The 17099-nt window shown below is 39.6% G+C and overlaps 1 protein-coding gene across 2 annotated transcripts in view; it reads right to left on the minus strand.

The window, feature by feature from the left end:
• Gpbp1l1 (GC-rich promoter binding protein 1 like 1) overlaps positions 1–17099 on the minus strand; it is a 47132-nt gene that overhangs the window by 28339 nt on the left and 1694 nt on the right. The gene's annotated exons all lie outside the window — the stretch shown is intronic.

The raw sequence follows: 17099 nt of genomic DNA on the forward strand, positions 1-17099 counted from the left end.
ATGGTAGTGTATACTTTAATGTCAACACTTGGGAGGCAGGCAGACCTGCGAGGTACAAGCCAAGCAGAGCTACATAATGAGATCTTGTCTCAAAATAAAAACACTGATCATATACTAGTCAGAGAAAACCTCAACCACTTCTGAAGAATATTTTAAAGAATATTCACTTTACTATATTGAAATCACAAATTGACTTGTTCTCGTGCCTTCTACTCCTCCTCTTCCTCTCTTCCTTCTTCTACACACACACACACAGGTGGCAAAAAATGAAGCTAAAGAGGCTCAGAGTAATCTATTCAGGATCTCCACCTATGTATGACTAGTAGTGGGGGAGGGAGGGGATAACCCAGCACAGTTTCAAAGCCCACTCAGCATATAATATTAACATTTTGTCTTGAGTAAATCTGTAACATATAACAAAGTAGTACTTAAGGAAAAAGAAACTTGCCAGGCATGGTGGTGCACATCTGTAATCTTAGCTCTTGAAGAGGCAAAGGCAGGTAGACCTCTGTGAGTTCAAGGCCCAGCTTGGTCTACACAGAAGAAAAACAAAAAACAACAAAACAAAACCCATGTCTCAAAAACAACAAAAAAGAATCTTTAAAACATTTGTCTTGAAACAAGACCAAATATAAATTGAGGACTGGGGATGCAGTTCAGTTGTTAAGTTGCCTAGCACACATCAGGCCCTTGAGGTCCCCAGCACCAGCTGTAGTGGTGCATATCTGGTCTGTAATCTCAGCGCTCAGGAGCAGAGTAAAGGAGCTAGCTCACTAGGTTACAGCCTATTGCCAAGCCTGACAACTTACATTCAATCCCTGTGACCTACAGAGTGGAAAAAAGAACAGTTTGTTTCGTTTTTTGTTTTTGTTTTTTTTGAGAGACAGGGTCCCTCTATATAGTCCTGGCTGTCCTCTGTGTCTTAAGTGCTGGAATCAAAGGCTTACACAACATATACCTGGCTTGTAACAGATTTTTGAAAATTATCCTTTAACCTTCATATGTGCACCATAGTGCACACAATCATTCCCTACTAAACGAATGAATAAATGATTTTGGTTTTTCAAGACAGGGTTTCTCTGTGTAGCCTTGGCTGTCCTGGAACTCACAGAGACCAGCCTGCCTCCCTTAGTGCTGGGATTACAGGTGTGTGCCAAGGTGCTTGGCTGAAGAACTGCTTTAAAAAAAAATTTTTTTTTTTTTAATTTATCTGTTGTGTGTATGACAGAAAGATGTTGTCATCACTCCCATGTGGAGGTCAATGTACAACTTCCTGAAACTGGTTCACACTCCTTCTGCCACATAGGTTCCAGGGATCAAACTGAAGCTCTCAGTGTTGGCACCATTTCACTGGTCTGCCATGTTTTTATATTGGCCTATATACACATCTCCTAAATTAGTCCACGGCAGTACTATCGCATCACTATTTAGTTATTGAATATGGGATCTCACTACGTATTTCTGGCTGGCCTGGAACTCCTTATGTAGACCAGGCTGATCTAAAATTCACAAAGATCTGACATGATTCTGTCTTGAAAGTACGAAGACTAAATTAAAGAGTGCTGGGATTAAGGATTATGACCCACAAACATGGCTGTAATAGGTTCTTTAGGAAAAAAAAGCAATCAAAAAATCTTAAGGAATGAACATAAGGCAGATAAATGAATAACCTTTATAAACACAAAAGAAAATGGAACTTAAAACATCAATACTGAGTGGTCACATTACAAACTTGATAATGATAGCCAGTGGCTAGAAAAATGGGACTTGGAAAACTTGGTATACCAACATTGTGAAAAGTGTTAACTTCACAAGTACCTCTTTCTGTCTTGGTAATCATCCTTGTCTGCAGGTGTTTATGATTTTTCAAATTATACAGCTCCGTGAAAAGCAAAACAAAACAAAAAACCCTGCTGCACTTAACACTACAGCCTGCATATAGTGAAAACAATCTGTAAACCAAAATTGGATGTTTCCCCTATAAGCTCCTCTGGACCAGCCTTTAAAAGCACTCTCTGAACCTCCATCTTTCCCCACCTGCCCAGAACTGAAACTCTTGACATTCTTCTCCCCCTACATGCTTTCTCCTACTTCCCCAAAGGCCAACATATTTTGGAAAAAGAAATACTTTGTTGGGGATAGAAAGCTGGCTCAATAGTTAAACACAATTGCTGCTCTTCCCAAGAACTCTAACCTAAATTAGCATCCAAATAAAGTGGCATGCAACTCTAGCTGTAGGGATCTTGATAACTCTTCTAGCTTCTGTGCCACCTGCAGACATTTGGTTTTTCCATATGTTGCAACCAAAGTGTACTGTGTTTTCAGCAATAGGATCTTAGAATCCAGTTATAGTGAACAATATAGCACCAGCAATTGCTTGTGTGGTTTCACTGGCCTTTCTGACCAATAACTCATAGGGAGCTATCCCACACCTGGCATTGAGATTTTCATTTAATTACCCATGTCTTGTGGGGGAAATACTATTTACCCCTGCAGAGTACCTCTGCAAGGATTAAATTACAAAGTAATGGGTTAACGTAAGGCTTTTTTGTTTATCTTTAGTTTTTCTTAACCTATTACCCCCAACACCGAACTGCCTCTTCAGCCCTGTATATTTCTCTTGTTTATGTTTGTTTTGTTGTTGTTTGAGACAGGGTAACTGTGTGGCTTTGGCTGGCCTAGAACTTGTTAAATAGACCAGACTAGCTCTGAAATCAGAGAGCCTGCCTGTGATGCTGCTGAAATTAAAGGTGTGCCACATCTTGATTATGTATTTTCTTTTCTTTTTTCTTTACAATAGTAGATTTGTTTATTTTAGAAGCTTTTGTAAAAACAGTATGTAGAATTCACATAGCATTTTGAATGCTATAAATCTAGCGAATACCTGAAAACAATGGACTTTAATTGACTTTTGGCTCACAATTCCAGTGTATGGTTATTTGGCTCCATAGTTGTGGGCCTACACTGAGGCAGACAATTATGTTAGAAAGGAAAAGTACAGGGAACCTGGGAAAGTGAAGGGAGATAGTGAGACATCCTTTGTCTGAGTCATTGTTCTGTTGCCATGAAGAGACACCAAGACAAAGGCAACTCCTAACAGTTAATTGGTGGCTTCCTTACAGTTTCAGGTTTAATCTATTATCATCACGACAGAGAGCATATTCAGGCTCTGGAGCAGTAGTTGAGAGCTACATCCTGATCTGGAGGCAGGAAGAGAGACACTGGGCCTGGCATGGGATTCTGAAACCCCTAGCCTGCCTCCAGTGACACACTTCCTCCAACAAGGCCACATATCCTGATTCTTTTAATCCTATCAAAGAGGTGCTCCCCCTGGTGACTAAGCATTCAAATAAATGAGCCTGTGCAGGCCATTCTTGCTCAGATCACCACACCTTTCAAGTGCATGGCTCATGTGACCTTATATTTCCTGTATTAAGATCCCATCTCAGCCAGACATAGTGGCACATGAATGTAATCCCAGCACTCAGGTAGGCAGAGGCAGGCAGGTTTCTTTGAGTTCTAGGCCAGCCTGGTCTAGAGTCCAGGACAGCTAAGCCTACATAGAGAAACTCTGACTCAACAAAACAAAACAAAATCCCACCTCTTAAAGTTCTACCACATTCCAGTAATCTATGAATTAACAAATGAATTTATCCATTGAAAAGGTTAGACTCCTTATAATCCAGCTACTCCCAAACATTGGGGACCAAACCAACATTTTTGTAAGACATTCTATCTCCAAACTGTATCAATGAATGGTTAGAACAAGTATACAAATATAAGTAGTTCTAGATACATACTCTAGGTTAAGAGTAAAAGCACTTAAATAAAACCTGATTTAAAAAAATGTTTAAAAAAAAGGCAATAAAAACAACAACAACAAAACATAGGCCTAGAGAAATGACTCAGCAGTTAAGAGCAGTTGTTGCTCTTCCAGAGGACCTGGGTTCAATACCTAGCATTCACATATGAGAGACTGCTTTCAATGGTAACTCTGGTTGGTTCCAGGGGATCTGACCATGTCCTCTGACCTCCATAGACACCAAGTACACATGTGATGCAGGCAAAGCATTCCTAGGCACTAAAGAAAAAAATTAAGTTTTTTTTTAAAGCAAGGAAAAAGAGGTAGGGACTGGAGAAATGGCTTGCTGCTCATGAAGTCTTTAGTTACTAGCACCCAGAATCTAGCAGTTCAAAAGTATGGCTATGGAAATCAGTTTGTATTGTGAAGTGGTAAGTAGTTGTCACGAGAACCTTCTAGCGTTCTGGCTTTCATGCTAGCAGCAAAACACTGCCAGTTACATTCTTCTACAGCCACTGCTTCACCTGGGACTCAGCTACAGAATCTTAGGATTAGGTCTGTAAAAGACTAAAAAGGATGGTGTGTCAACTGTAAAATGCCAGCCAGCTATTTAAAGGAAAAGATTATTGACTTTTTCCTTTTGTTATAATTTTAATAACTCCTTTCTATTTCATGTACATTGGTGTTCTGTCTGCATGTTTGTCTTTGTGAGGGTGTCAGACCTTGGTGTTACAATTCTGAGCTGCCATGTGGGTGCTAGGAATTAAACTTGGGGTCCTCTGGAAAAGCAGTCTATGTTCTTAAGCACTAAGCCAAAAAGCCCTTCTTTTCGTTTTTTTGAAACAGAGCTTCTCTATGTAGCCTTGGCTGTCCTAGAACTGGCTCTGTACAAGACAGCCTGCCTCTGCCTCCCAAGTGCTGGGATTAAAGGCATGCACCAACACTACCGCCTCAGTCCCCTTTTTAAATTAAGAAAAAGGTAGATAGCAACAACACCTGAGGAACTACACCCAAAGTTGTCCTCTGGCCTCCATACAAAGAATGAATATATGTATAAAAGGGGGAGGGGCACACATAAATCTACATATTTAACAAATGTCCCTCAAATAATCTGGCTGTTGTGATGCATGTCCATTAACTGCATCAGGAAGATCACCGGTAAGGCCGTAATAGGTTACAACATGAGAACTTATCCCAAAATCACAATGAGGTGACATGGCTTAGCAATAAAGGTACCTCTTTTTTGTTTGTTTGTTCATATTTATTGTTTTGTTTTTCAAGACAGGGTTTCTTTGTGTAGTCCTGGATATCCTGGAATCTAGAGATCTGCCTGTCTGTCTCCTGAGTGCTGGGATTATAGGCATTGGTACTTAATGCTGGGCAATGAAAATGCAATCTGATCACTGACCTGAGTTCAATCCCTAGGACCCATGTAGAGCACCAGATCAACAATTATCTCCACGCCTGTACCAAGGCATGTATGCTGCCACCCCCATTTTTAAAAAATTGGGCAGGGCATGTTGGCATATGCGATCCCAGCACTTGAAAGATAGGTAGGTGGATGTCTGTTAGTTTGAAGCCAGCCTGGTCTACAGAGTGAGTTCCTTAACAGCCACAGCTACATAGTGAGACTTTGTCTCCAAAAAAGAAAACTAAAACAAAAAATTTTTAAAAATGAAAACAAAATCCAATCTTTCTCAGGTTTAATCTAGAAATAAAATGCTACATACTTGAAGTCTGCCTGCAATGTAGGGATCTTCTTTTAGTAGCCTATTAGAAAGTTAAAATTACAGAGTGCTTTCTAGACAATCTTATTTAATTTTGACTTCACAAACACAAAGTCTGTAAGTATAGGAGTAACCCATAAAGTGGGTGTGATGTCCTAACCCTGTAGTCCCAGTGCTCAGGGAGGCAGAGGCAGGTGGATTTCTGTGAGGCCAGCCTGGTCTATAAAGCTGTCCACAACAGCCAAGACTACACAGAAAAACCCTGTCTCGAAAAACCAAAAAAGAGCAATAGATATAATGTGGTCATTTGATAGATCTTCAGCGAAGACTTTTCAGTAAATTCTAGAACAGCGGCTCTCAACTTGCATCGGGAAACAAAGAGACTGGTATTATAATTCACAACGGTAGCAAAATTAGTTATAAAGTATTACTAAAAATTTATTTTATGGTTGGGGGTGGCCACAACATGAACTGTATTAAAAAGTTGCAGCACTAGAAGATTCAGAACCACTACTCTAGAAACTTTAGCAACTCATTTACAAATCAGGGAATTCTCAATTTGTGCACTACACAGAACTGAAACAGGGCATCATTTAAGTCTCAGCTAAGAGATCACTCAAAATAATTTTGACAATGTACCGTGAAGTGATTGGTTAAATGAAAGGATTCAAAGCACTGCATGTATATTCCTAACAAGGACCACACTACATAATAATTTTGAAACTGTATCTATGAAAGTGAGAAACTCTTGGGGCAGTAGTGGCTCACACCTTTAATCCTAGCACTCCTGAGACAGAGAAAGATGGTGCATTTGAGGCCAAACAAAACAACAAGAAAGTGAGAAACTGTCAGTTGGCCAAATATTGAACTGTTTAACTCAACCATATAGCATTACAGCACTGATCATCTACTTTTTTTTTAAAACATACAGAACACTATTTTGTATCCTTTAGGACCACATATGCTAAAATCAGAGCAGGGTGAGGTGGCACATGCCTGTAATCCTAGCAGACAGGATAGCCAAGGCTACACAGAGAAGCCAAAAATAACAAACAAACAGAAACAAATCTATGTAATTTTGTTTTAAGAGATGATCTCACGCCTTTAGGGCAGACAGGACTATCACACAGAGAAGCCTGTCTCAGAAACCAAAAGGGGACTCACTGTGGTTACCTGGCTGACTTGCAACTCAAGATACTCACCTGCCCCTGTCTCCTTAGTGCTGGGGCTAAAGTATGAGCCCTATGCCCAAGCTCAACTATTTATTTACTTTTATCCGGTCTTCCATTCATCCTAAACACAAAAAACCCACTAGTTGGCACACTGTAGATACCGAGCAAAGATTTGCTGAATGACTGTAAAAACCGAAGAAACTAAAAGGCAAGTGTAACTTCAAATTTACAGAACAATGTCACATTGCTTTCCAACCAGGTACTAAACAGTTTATAATAATTATCAGCCTCAAAGTGTTCACTTTGCTCCTAATAAGCCTTACCGAAATATAGACTGTCAGACTGGAAGTTATCTTTTGCTCTGCTTATGAACATAAAATATGCTTTTATGAGCTCCTCATTTGCATCCCTTTATTACAGGAATACAGGAAACACAGGTTACTGTATTTCTTTTGTTGTAAAACACACACACACACATTACTATTTTGAGTCAGTCTCACTATGTTTTCTAGGATGGTTTTGAACTCCTGGGTCCTGCTTCAGTCTCCTTGTGCTGATGAAATAAAAGTGCATACTACCATTCCTAAGTATTTTTACTTATTTATTTTTAAATCATATGTCTTGTTTTTAGGTTTCTCTCCATTTGTTTTCAGAGGTCCTAAGAAGGGGGTCAAATCCCCTGGAACTGTGAGCTGTCTGTCATAGGAACATGCCAAGCTCCAGTTCTGAGAGCAGTATTGTTCTTAACTAAAGCAATCTCTGTAGCTCCTCTAAGTTTTGTTTTTTAAATTTTGTTTATTTATGTATGTGCTTGTTTTGCTCTCATGTATGCCTGCACACTGGCAGAGAGCACTGGATTCCACTGTAGATGATTGTGAGATGCCATGTGGTTGCTAGAAATTGAACTCAGAACCTCTAAAAGAGTGGAGTAGCCAGTGGTCTTCAACCTGTGACCCTCCAGCCCCTTGTTTTTTAAATCTGACACTGTGGATAAGGCCCTGAACATGCCAGGTTCAAGCTCTCCCACTAAAGCGTTGACTGTATAGTCCTTGTAAAAGACTCACTCTTAGCATCTGAAATGATAAAAAATATATATATATATATATACATATATATATATATATATATATATATATATATACAGAAGGAAGAAGAGGACCTCCCCTATCAATGGACTTGGGGAGGGGCATGCATGAAGAAGGGGGGGAGGGTGGGATCAGGAGGGGAGGAGGGAGGGGCTTATGGGGGGGATACAAAGTGAATAAAGTGTAATTAATAATAAATAAAAATATATATGTGTGTGTCTGTAATGACCAATACTATGAATTCTCTTTACACTATGCCCCTTAATAACTTAAAATTCTTAATTTTAGTCAAAATTATATGTCATTTCTTTTAAGATACATATTTCTGAGCCTTATTTTTTTGGTTTTGATTTTTTGAGATACTGTCCAAGGCTGACCTGGAATCCATCATGTAGACTAAGCTAGCCACAAACCCATGGGTGGTGCTACTGTCTCTGCCTCCCTTGCCCTAAAATTACAGTATTGCACCACCTGTAAATATTTCACCTGATGCAGGGAAAATGAGCAGTATGAAAGAGAAACATTCCCCAGAGGCTCATATATTTGGACATTTGGTCTCCAGTAGGCAGTGCTGTTAGGAAATTATGGATCCTCTAGGAGGTAGAACCTTGCTGGCATGTACCAGGGTAGGGTGGAGTGAGACTGCCTTGCTTACAATGCTGGCTCTGTTTCCTGTGTGTGGATGAAAATGTAACCTGCCAGCTTGCCATGCCTTCCCCATCATTATGGACTCTCCCCTCTAAAAAAGTAAACCAAATTCTTCTGTAAGTTGCTTTTTGATAATGGTATTTTATTCTAGCAACCAAAATTTAACTAATATAGAGAAGAATGGGAAAAGGAGAAGACACATATTGCATGCTTTCTCTCTTAGGAGGAACCACATTTAAACATGGAGGACATAAAAGCAGAAAGTGAAATATTTGGGAGAAGGAGGTTAGTAGGAAGGGGTAAAAAGGGTAATAAGGCCAAATAAAAACATGTACAGTAATGCCATGGTTTATGTCATCATAAAACCCACTAACTTGCATGCTTAAAAAAATAAAAACCAAAACAAACAAAACTGAGCTTGTAATCCTAGCACTCAGGGAGGCAGAGGTAGGTGGATCGCTTTGAGTTCGAGGCCAGCCTCATCTACAAGGCAAGTCCGGACAGCCAAGGCTACACAGAGAAAACCTGTCTCAAAAAACTAAAACTAAAACCAAAGCCAAACCAAACCAAACAAACAAACAAACAAACAAAAAACCTGTTAGGAGCAGTGATACATACTTTTAATCCTAGTACTCAAGAGGCAGAGGCAGGCAGATTTCTGTGACCTCCAAGACAGTCAAGGCCAGAGACCCTGTCTCAAAAAAAACAATCAACTAAAGAAAACATACACAAAATCTTCCAACTTCATGTATTATCGAGACTACCATAAACAGAAGCAGTAAAACTGGGCCCAGAGAGATGGCTAGGCAGTTAAAAGCACTGGTTGCTCTTCCAGAAGACTGGGGTTCAATTCCTAGAATCCAAACAGTATCTCACAATTATCTGTAAAACCTGTTCCAGGAGATCAGACACTCTCATCCAGAGTATTTTAAAATACCAACGCACATAAAATAAAAATAAGTTAAAAAAAAAAAGAAATAAAAGTTACTAGAGAAAGCAAATTGTACAAATCAAGACCCTCAACTGAAAACAAAAAGAAACCAAATTTAGGTAATTTAACCAGAAAAGGAATTTATCAAAACACCACTAGAGTTCAGAGAATTAGGAGACTTTGATTTGGCAAATAAAAAATAATAAAGAAAGAAAGAAAGAGAGAGAGAGAGGAAGGAAGGAAGGAAGGAAGGAAGGAAGGAAGCAGTTGAAACTAACGCCATCATCACAACACAGAAAGAGCTGGCTTAGGAAACTGCCTTGCAATGCTACCAACTGCCAAAGGAACGAATTCTCAATTGTTTTTACTTCTCTTTGTATTTCACTGGCACAGCCTGGGAATGCATATTCATGTACATACCCTTTTCAGCATTCTCTCCCAGTAAGACTCACGAAAAGCCAAAATAGGGGCTAAAATGGCAAAGACAAAACAAATACTATTATAGGTTGGTGAAATGCTCCAGGTTAGTCTAATACCAAGCCTGATTAACTGAATGTGATCCCTAGAACCCATAAAGTGAAAAAAGAAAACAGACGCCCGACCTACACACACAGACACACAAAATGAAACCCTGCCAGTGATTAAGTGCTATCATTGTACCTTCTACATCTCTGTTCCAAAAAAAACTCCTGAAATTTTCAGCAAGTAATAAACAGTATTATTTGTAACCTTCTTCAGGTAGTTAATCCTTCTAACACTTTGTTACATCAAATGACACAAATATTTAATGCAACCAAACCTAATAATACTATTAAACAACTAAAACTTAAATTTACTAAAATCAAACAGTTCCAAATAAGAATGACATATTAAAATAAAACTAAGATAAATAAGATAAAATAGAATACAAAACAGGGAAGCATCTGGTAATAATACCAGATGCGATCTGGGCTTTCCTTCTGGTTTTTAAGATTCAGATAATTAAGGAGGCTATATTTCTGCAGGGTCATGAAACGAAGTGTTTTTGTTGGTAGCAGTTGCTTTTCTTTGAATGATTTAGTTCATGTGTATGAGTGTTTATATTTATGTGCATTATGTGCATGAGTGCTACACTCACAGGTCAGAAATGGGCAGCAGATCCCAAGAGAGTTGCAGACAGTTGTGAGACACCACATGGACGCTGGGAATCAAGCCTAGGTCCTCTGCATAAGCACCAAGTGTTCTTCCTGGCTGAGCCCCAGCCTTGTTTACTTTTTAGTCCACACTGGCCTCCAACTAAGTCACTACCTATGTGGCAGAGGAGGACTATGAACCTCGCCCTCCTGATTTAGCAGCCCAAGTGCTAGATAGAATTACAGGTGTGAGTAACCTGTAACGTTAATTCAATTTTATTTTTCCAATGCTGAAAAATGAACCTGGGATCAAGAACTCTAATACTATGTGAAATCCACAAAATCTATATATTTTTTTAAAAAATTTATTTTAAATAAATTAGCATGAAGGTGTCAGATCCCTTGGAATTGGTGTTACAGACAGTTGTGAGCTGCCATGTGGGTGCTGGGAATTGAACTGGGGTCCATTTGGAAGAGCAGACAGTGCTGTTAACCACTGAGCCATCTCTCCAGCCCCTAAAATCTAAAAACTCGATAAGATTTCAAAACTAGAAAAAACATGTTTGGTTTTTTGTTTGTTTGTTTTCAGCTGCTCCAAAGTCACTACACTAATATTACAAACAAGCAGGTTAGTCAGTAAAGATCACACTTCCCCTACTCACACTTGGTGGCTCATGTCTAGCACTAAAGAAGCTGAAGCAGGAGGATTAATTATCAAGAGTCCCTGGCCAACCAACTACAGAGTGAGACCCTGTCTGTCTCAAACAAACAAACAAACAAACAGAGCTAAATTTTATCAATAATTTCAAGCTGCATTGACCTTGAAAGGGTATATTTATGCAAAAGACTATCATTTCTTTATTTAGGTAAAAGACATTTTTACCTCATGTGAATTTTTCTAGAGCTTGGCAGTGGTGGCACTTGTCTTTAATACAAGCACTCAGGAGGCAGAGGCAGAGGCAGCAGAGTTTGAGGCCAAATTGTCTATATTCCAGGACAGCTAAGAATACACAGAGAAAGCATGTCTCGAAATCTATCCTCAACCAACCAATTCCTGAAAAGTACTCTGGCCTTTACATGAGCACTGTGACACATACAAAAAAAAAAAAAAATAAATCAAACAAACATCTCAAGAAGAGATTTGGCTCAATTCAGTGTGTGTTTAGCATTCACAGAGCTCAGAGACTGGAAAAGACTGTAAGCTACCATGAGGGTACTGGGAATTGAAACTGAGTCCTCTGCAAGAGTTAAGTTCTCTTAACCACTGAGCCAATGCTCCACCCCCTCACAGACTTTATGTGCTGTAGGAGTCCAAGTGCAGTGCCAGGAAGCTGGCTCAGTAGATAAAGGCACCTCCTGGTAAGACCACCAACCTGACCTCCATCCTTGGGTCCCACAGACTAGGAGAGAACTGCTCCCAAAAGCTGTTCTCTTACCGCAGCAAAATACCAAGGCATGCATACATATGTCCACACAAAGAAATATAAAAAAAAAATTAAGAGCCCAATGTGCCAGGTGTAGTGGCACATCTGTAATCCCAGCACTCAGGAGTCAGAGGCAGGCGGGTGTAAGACACTGTCTCAAAAAAGCTAAAAGAAAATAAAAAGTCTAATGTATTATACTTTTCCTTTCAGTACTTGTTTAATAGGCCTTACTAGAATTGGTTGGGAGCTCACAACTGCCTGCAACTCCAGTTCCAAGAGATCTGAAGCCCTCTTCTGGCCTCCAAAGGCACCCCAACACTCAACACAAACACAGAAACAAAAATCTTAAAAAGGTGCCAGGTGGTAGTGGTGCTCGCCTGGAGTCCCAGCACTCGGGAGGCAGAGGCAGGTGGAGCTCTGTGAGTTTGAGGCCAGCCTGCTCTACACAAAGAATTTCACAACAGCCAATGCTACACAGAGAAACCCTGTCTTGAGGGGGGAAAAATCTTAAAAGAAAAAAAGAATTTAAAAAGACATGTCTACTATTCTATACATGTATTTACAGATTCCAAGAAAGTAAATAAAAATTTAAACAATTCAAAGTACTGCCAACCTTGGGGGGGGGGGGGGGGATAGACAATCTTAGACTTCATATTCAATTCTTTTCCCATTCCAGTGATTTAGCTTTTATTATTAATAGCAAAGCAAAGCAAAGCCGGCTGGCTGTTCACAGAAAAATAGGGTAAATGTAAGGAAGAGTGTGTGATTCATTGGTAGTGTGTCATATACAAAGCCCTGGGTCTGATCCCTAGAGGCAACACCATGCTCCCTCATCCTACCTCCCCCCGAAAAGGAAACTATGGCTATGTATTTCCATACTTCATTTGGCAAACTGTAAAGTTCTTTGGTGTGAAAACAATGTTTTATGGTCTACTAGATGCTCCCAGCCACCAATACACTAAAACTGGCATTAACAGTACTACCTCCTAAGACTGTTTTGTACTGAATAATCTGTTTGTCTGCCAAACAAATCAGTTACAGGCTGATTGTTTTATTAATTGAAAATAAAGTAAGAGTTCCCTTTCTGTGTTTTTTATATTTGAAATCACCTATAAAATCCAATTTTTATTACATTAGGTAATGAGCCTTACAATTAGTTAAAAGTATACCTGTGGACAAAAGAAGTTCAGTTTCTCTTGTAGAACCATTTTTAATATTTTGACTGTGGGTAGTTTTGTTTAAGGCAGACTTCAGTAGCAAAGAGAAATCATTAGGTTTGATTTAGAAGTAACTTGGGGTGTTGGATCTCCAGTACAAACAACCAGAAGCTAAATTCCAGACAACAACAACAACTTATAAATATTATCTGATCTGTGTATCAAGGTCCTCCCACAACACAAACCCAAATACAGTATTTTTTTAAATTATTTTATTTTATGTACATTAGTATGAACGTGTCAGATCCCTTGGAATTGGTGGTATAGACAGTTGTGAGCTGCCATATGGGTGCTGAGAATTGAACCTGGGTCCTTTGGAAGAGCAGACAGTGCTCTTAACCACTGAGCCATCTCTCCAGCCCCCCAAATACAATATTTTAAAACTCTGTGTATGTGTGTTCCTGTGTCCCACTGCACACTGGAGGTAAGACAGTCACTGTCTAAAACAGGGTCTCATTTGCTGTTGTGTATGCCGAGCTACTAGGTCCATGTGCTTCTAGGCATTCTCTAGTCTCTGCTTTCACACAACTTTCACAGGAGTTCTGGGGATACAAATCCAAGCCCTCATGCTTGTGAGGCAAGCACGTATCCCGAGCCATCTCCCCAGTTCAAATTTGCCTTTCTTTTCTTTTATATTCAAAGCACATGTGTGTGGAGGTCCAAGGACAATTTAGTGGAGTCAGTTTTCTCCTAACAACCTTGTGGATCTCAGGGATCATGCTTGGATCCTCTCAAGCGTGGCAGCACACACACTTACCCAACTGAGCTATCTTGCCCACCCTAAAACTGCCTTTTCTAGGAATCATTTTTTGTCAGGATGCCTTAAAATGGCTCATGCCTCTTAATGTTACCACAGTCAGGACTGGGGGCAGTTCAACCTCCATCATTGCAAAAACCAAACAAACAAAGGTCAGTTGTAGTACAGGCCTTTACTTTCAAAAAACATTAGAGAGATGGGGCTGAGAGATGGTTCAGAGGCACTGGCTGCTCTTCCCAGAGGTCCTAAGTTCAATTCTCAGCAACCACATGATGGTCCACAACCAGCTATAATGAGATCTGGTGCCCTCTTCTGGCATGCAGGTGTACATGCAGAGAGAACATTGTATACATAGTAAATAAATCTTTAAGAAAAATAAAATTAGAGGCAGAGGCATGTGATGTAACTATATCTACACAGCAACTTCCAGCTCATTCAGGGCTACACAGTGGGATCAGGTCTCAAAACAAAACACAACAGAAAAACCCTTAACCTTAACACTTAAGAATAATCACAACAAAAACAAATACACAAGCTGGGCGTGTTGAGACACACCTTTAATCCCAGTGCTTGGGAGAGAGGCAGGTGGATCTCTGTGAGTTCAAGGCCAGCCTAGTCTACAAAGCAAGTCCAGGACGATCAGGGCTGCACAGAGAAACCCTGTCTCGAAAAACATATGCATGTTATATGTAATATAATATATTACACACACACACCATCACAGTTAAAGGCAGCAGTCAAGTACCATGACAGTCCACTTAGGTTTGAACGCATTCAATTGTCTAGTAGCTAAATGAGTCTTAGCTTCATTTCTCTCAACTATAAAGTAAGGAATAAAACATCTGCTTAGCAAAGCATGATGTTGTACACATGCAACCATAGCTACTTGAGAGGAGACAGGGCAGGAGGTTCACAGTTCAGGGCCTGCCATGACACCTTAGTGAGACCTTGTCTCAATAACAACATTAGGAATACACTTAGGTGTAAAAGGGCTTGCTTAAAGTCCAGGAGGAGCTCAGTTCAATCAAGCCTCAGTAGCAAGGAAGGTTTAGAGAGAGAAAAAAAAAAAAACAACCTACAATATTGACTCACAAAGTTAAGTTAAAAAATAGAAAGTACTTTAAGACAGGCATAGTGGTACAGATCTCTGAGTTCAAGGTCAACCTGGTCTACATAGTGAGTTCCAGGGCAGGCAGAGTTAGTTTCAAACGGGGGGGGGGGGGGGGGGGGAAGGTGGATATAGACAACAGTCTCTTCCTGGTACATTAGTCTTAAACCATAAAATTAAGGTATGCTATCTTCTGAAAGAAGATTGAGAACTGTATTTAAATGAGGATTTAAAAATAACTATAAATAAAAAAATATATTATTATACATCTGGGTAGTGGCAGTACACGAATTTGATCCCAGAACCTGGGAAGAAGCAGAGGTAGTCAGATCTCTGAGTTCAAGGCCAGCAGGCTACAGGACAGTCAGGACTATACAGAGAAACCCTGTCTAGAAAATACAACAAATAACTAATTATAGGGACTAGAAATTTGGAACAGTGATCAAGAGCACTTGGTTTCAACCTGTGGTCATAGGGGTTACATATCAGATATTTGTATTACAATTCCGAACTGTAGGAAAATTACAGCAATGAAGAAGCAACAAAGTAATTTTAGGAACCATTAAATGGTATTAAAGGGTCGCAGCATTAGGGTTGAGAACCACTGCTCTGCACTGTGAGACCATGTCTAAAAAAAAAAAGTGTGCAAGCACACACACGTATATGCACACACATATGCACACAAAAAATATATTCCCAGATTTATCATGAACAAACTACTGAAATGGTTGAATGCACCCTCCTTTTCAACTAGGATTTTAAACAAAAATAAGAACAACAAAGAAAGTATGGCGGCACACACCTCTAATCCCACACACCTTTATCCCAGCACTCAGTAAGGAAGAGGTAATCGGTTCACTGTATGTACAAGAGTCCAGGACTGCCAGGGCCACAAAGAGAAACCCTGTCTCAAAACACCAAACAAACAAACAAACATGACACCCTCCAATCTGTTAAATCAGCAGCACTCCAAACAAAACAAAACAAAACAAAACAAAAGCCAGGCATGGTGGTGTACCCTTCAACCCTAGAACTCAAAAAGCAGCCTCGTCTATAGTGAGTTCCAGGACAGCCAGGGCTACACAGCGAAACCATATCTTTTAAAAAATAAATAAATAAATAAATAAAGTAAAAGAAAAGAAAAGAGAGAGAAAGAGAGAGAAAGAAAGAAAGAAAGAAAGAAAGAAAGAAAGAAAGAAAGAAAAAATTCAAAAAGGCTTTCCATTCCCTCTTCCTAATTTCAAGAAATCTGAAAGCACACTGTCCACAATGATCTGAAAAAATGGTTAGACCAACAAATGCAAACCATTTTGAGAACCCTCAGCAAAAGTAAAAAACTGAATTTAAAGTATAACCTCTCCCAAATACTGTTAAGTAATGTCAAAACAGAAAGCAATTAACTTGTAATTTCCAGAAAGAACTTTCAAAGACCACCACCAACAAAATTCCTGAGTCTGAGGATGGCTCAGCAGTTGAGAGCACTTGCTGCTTGCTCTTCCAGAGCACCCAGGTTTGATTTCCAGCACTCACATGGAGGTTCTCAGCTGACTCTAACTCCAGTTCCTGAGGATTCAATGGCATCTTCTGATCTGTGGGCTTTGTAGGCACAGGCACACTGGCATACATGCAGGCACAATATACATACACACACATAAAAAACAAAAAACATTCCAGTGGGTGCAGTGAAGCAGGCCTTTGATCCCAGTACTCAGGAGGCCGAGACAGGCAGGCAGTTGTGAGTAGGCCATCCTAGTCTACAAAGTGAGTCCAGCACAGCCAAAGCTACACAGAGAAACCCTGCCTCAAAACCAAAAATAAATAGAATTCCTAAAACAGACAAAAACTTTCCTGTTTTAAAGGATGTATGAAAGTAATTGAAACCAACTCTATGAAAGATGACAGTATCTTGTGAATGGATCCAAAGATCCAGTTGAAATACGCATTCTATTTTCTCTTTTAAATAGACAGTAACTTCAACTCAATCATTCCTTTCCAAAAAATAAAATTTGCTATTGTGTCTATTACACTTTCTGGCTGTTTTCTTAAGCAAACAGATTGACTTTTGTTTAAAAAAAAAAAAAACTACAAATTTAGGTCTACAAAGATCTAACAGTAA

The sequence above is a fragment of the Meriones unguiculatus genome, chromosome 3, assembly GCF_030254825.1.
Source record: "Meriones unguiculatus strain TT.TT164.6M chromosome 3, Bangor_MerUng_6.1, whole genome shotgun sequence".
NCBI lineage: Eukaryota > Metazoa > Chordata > Mammalia > Rodentia > Muridae > Meriones > Meriones unguiculatus.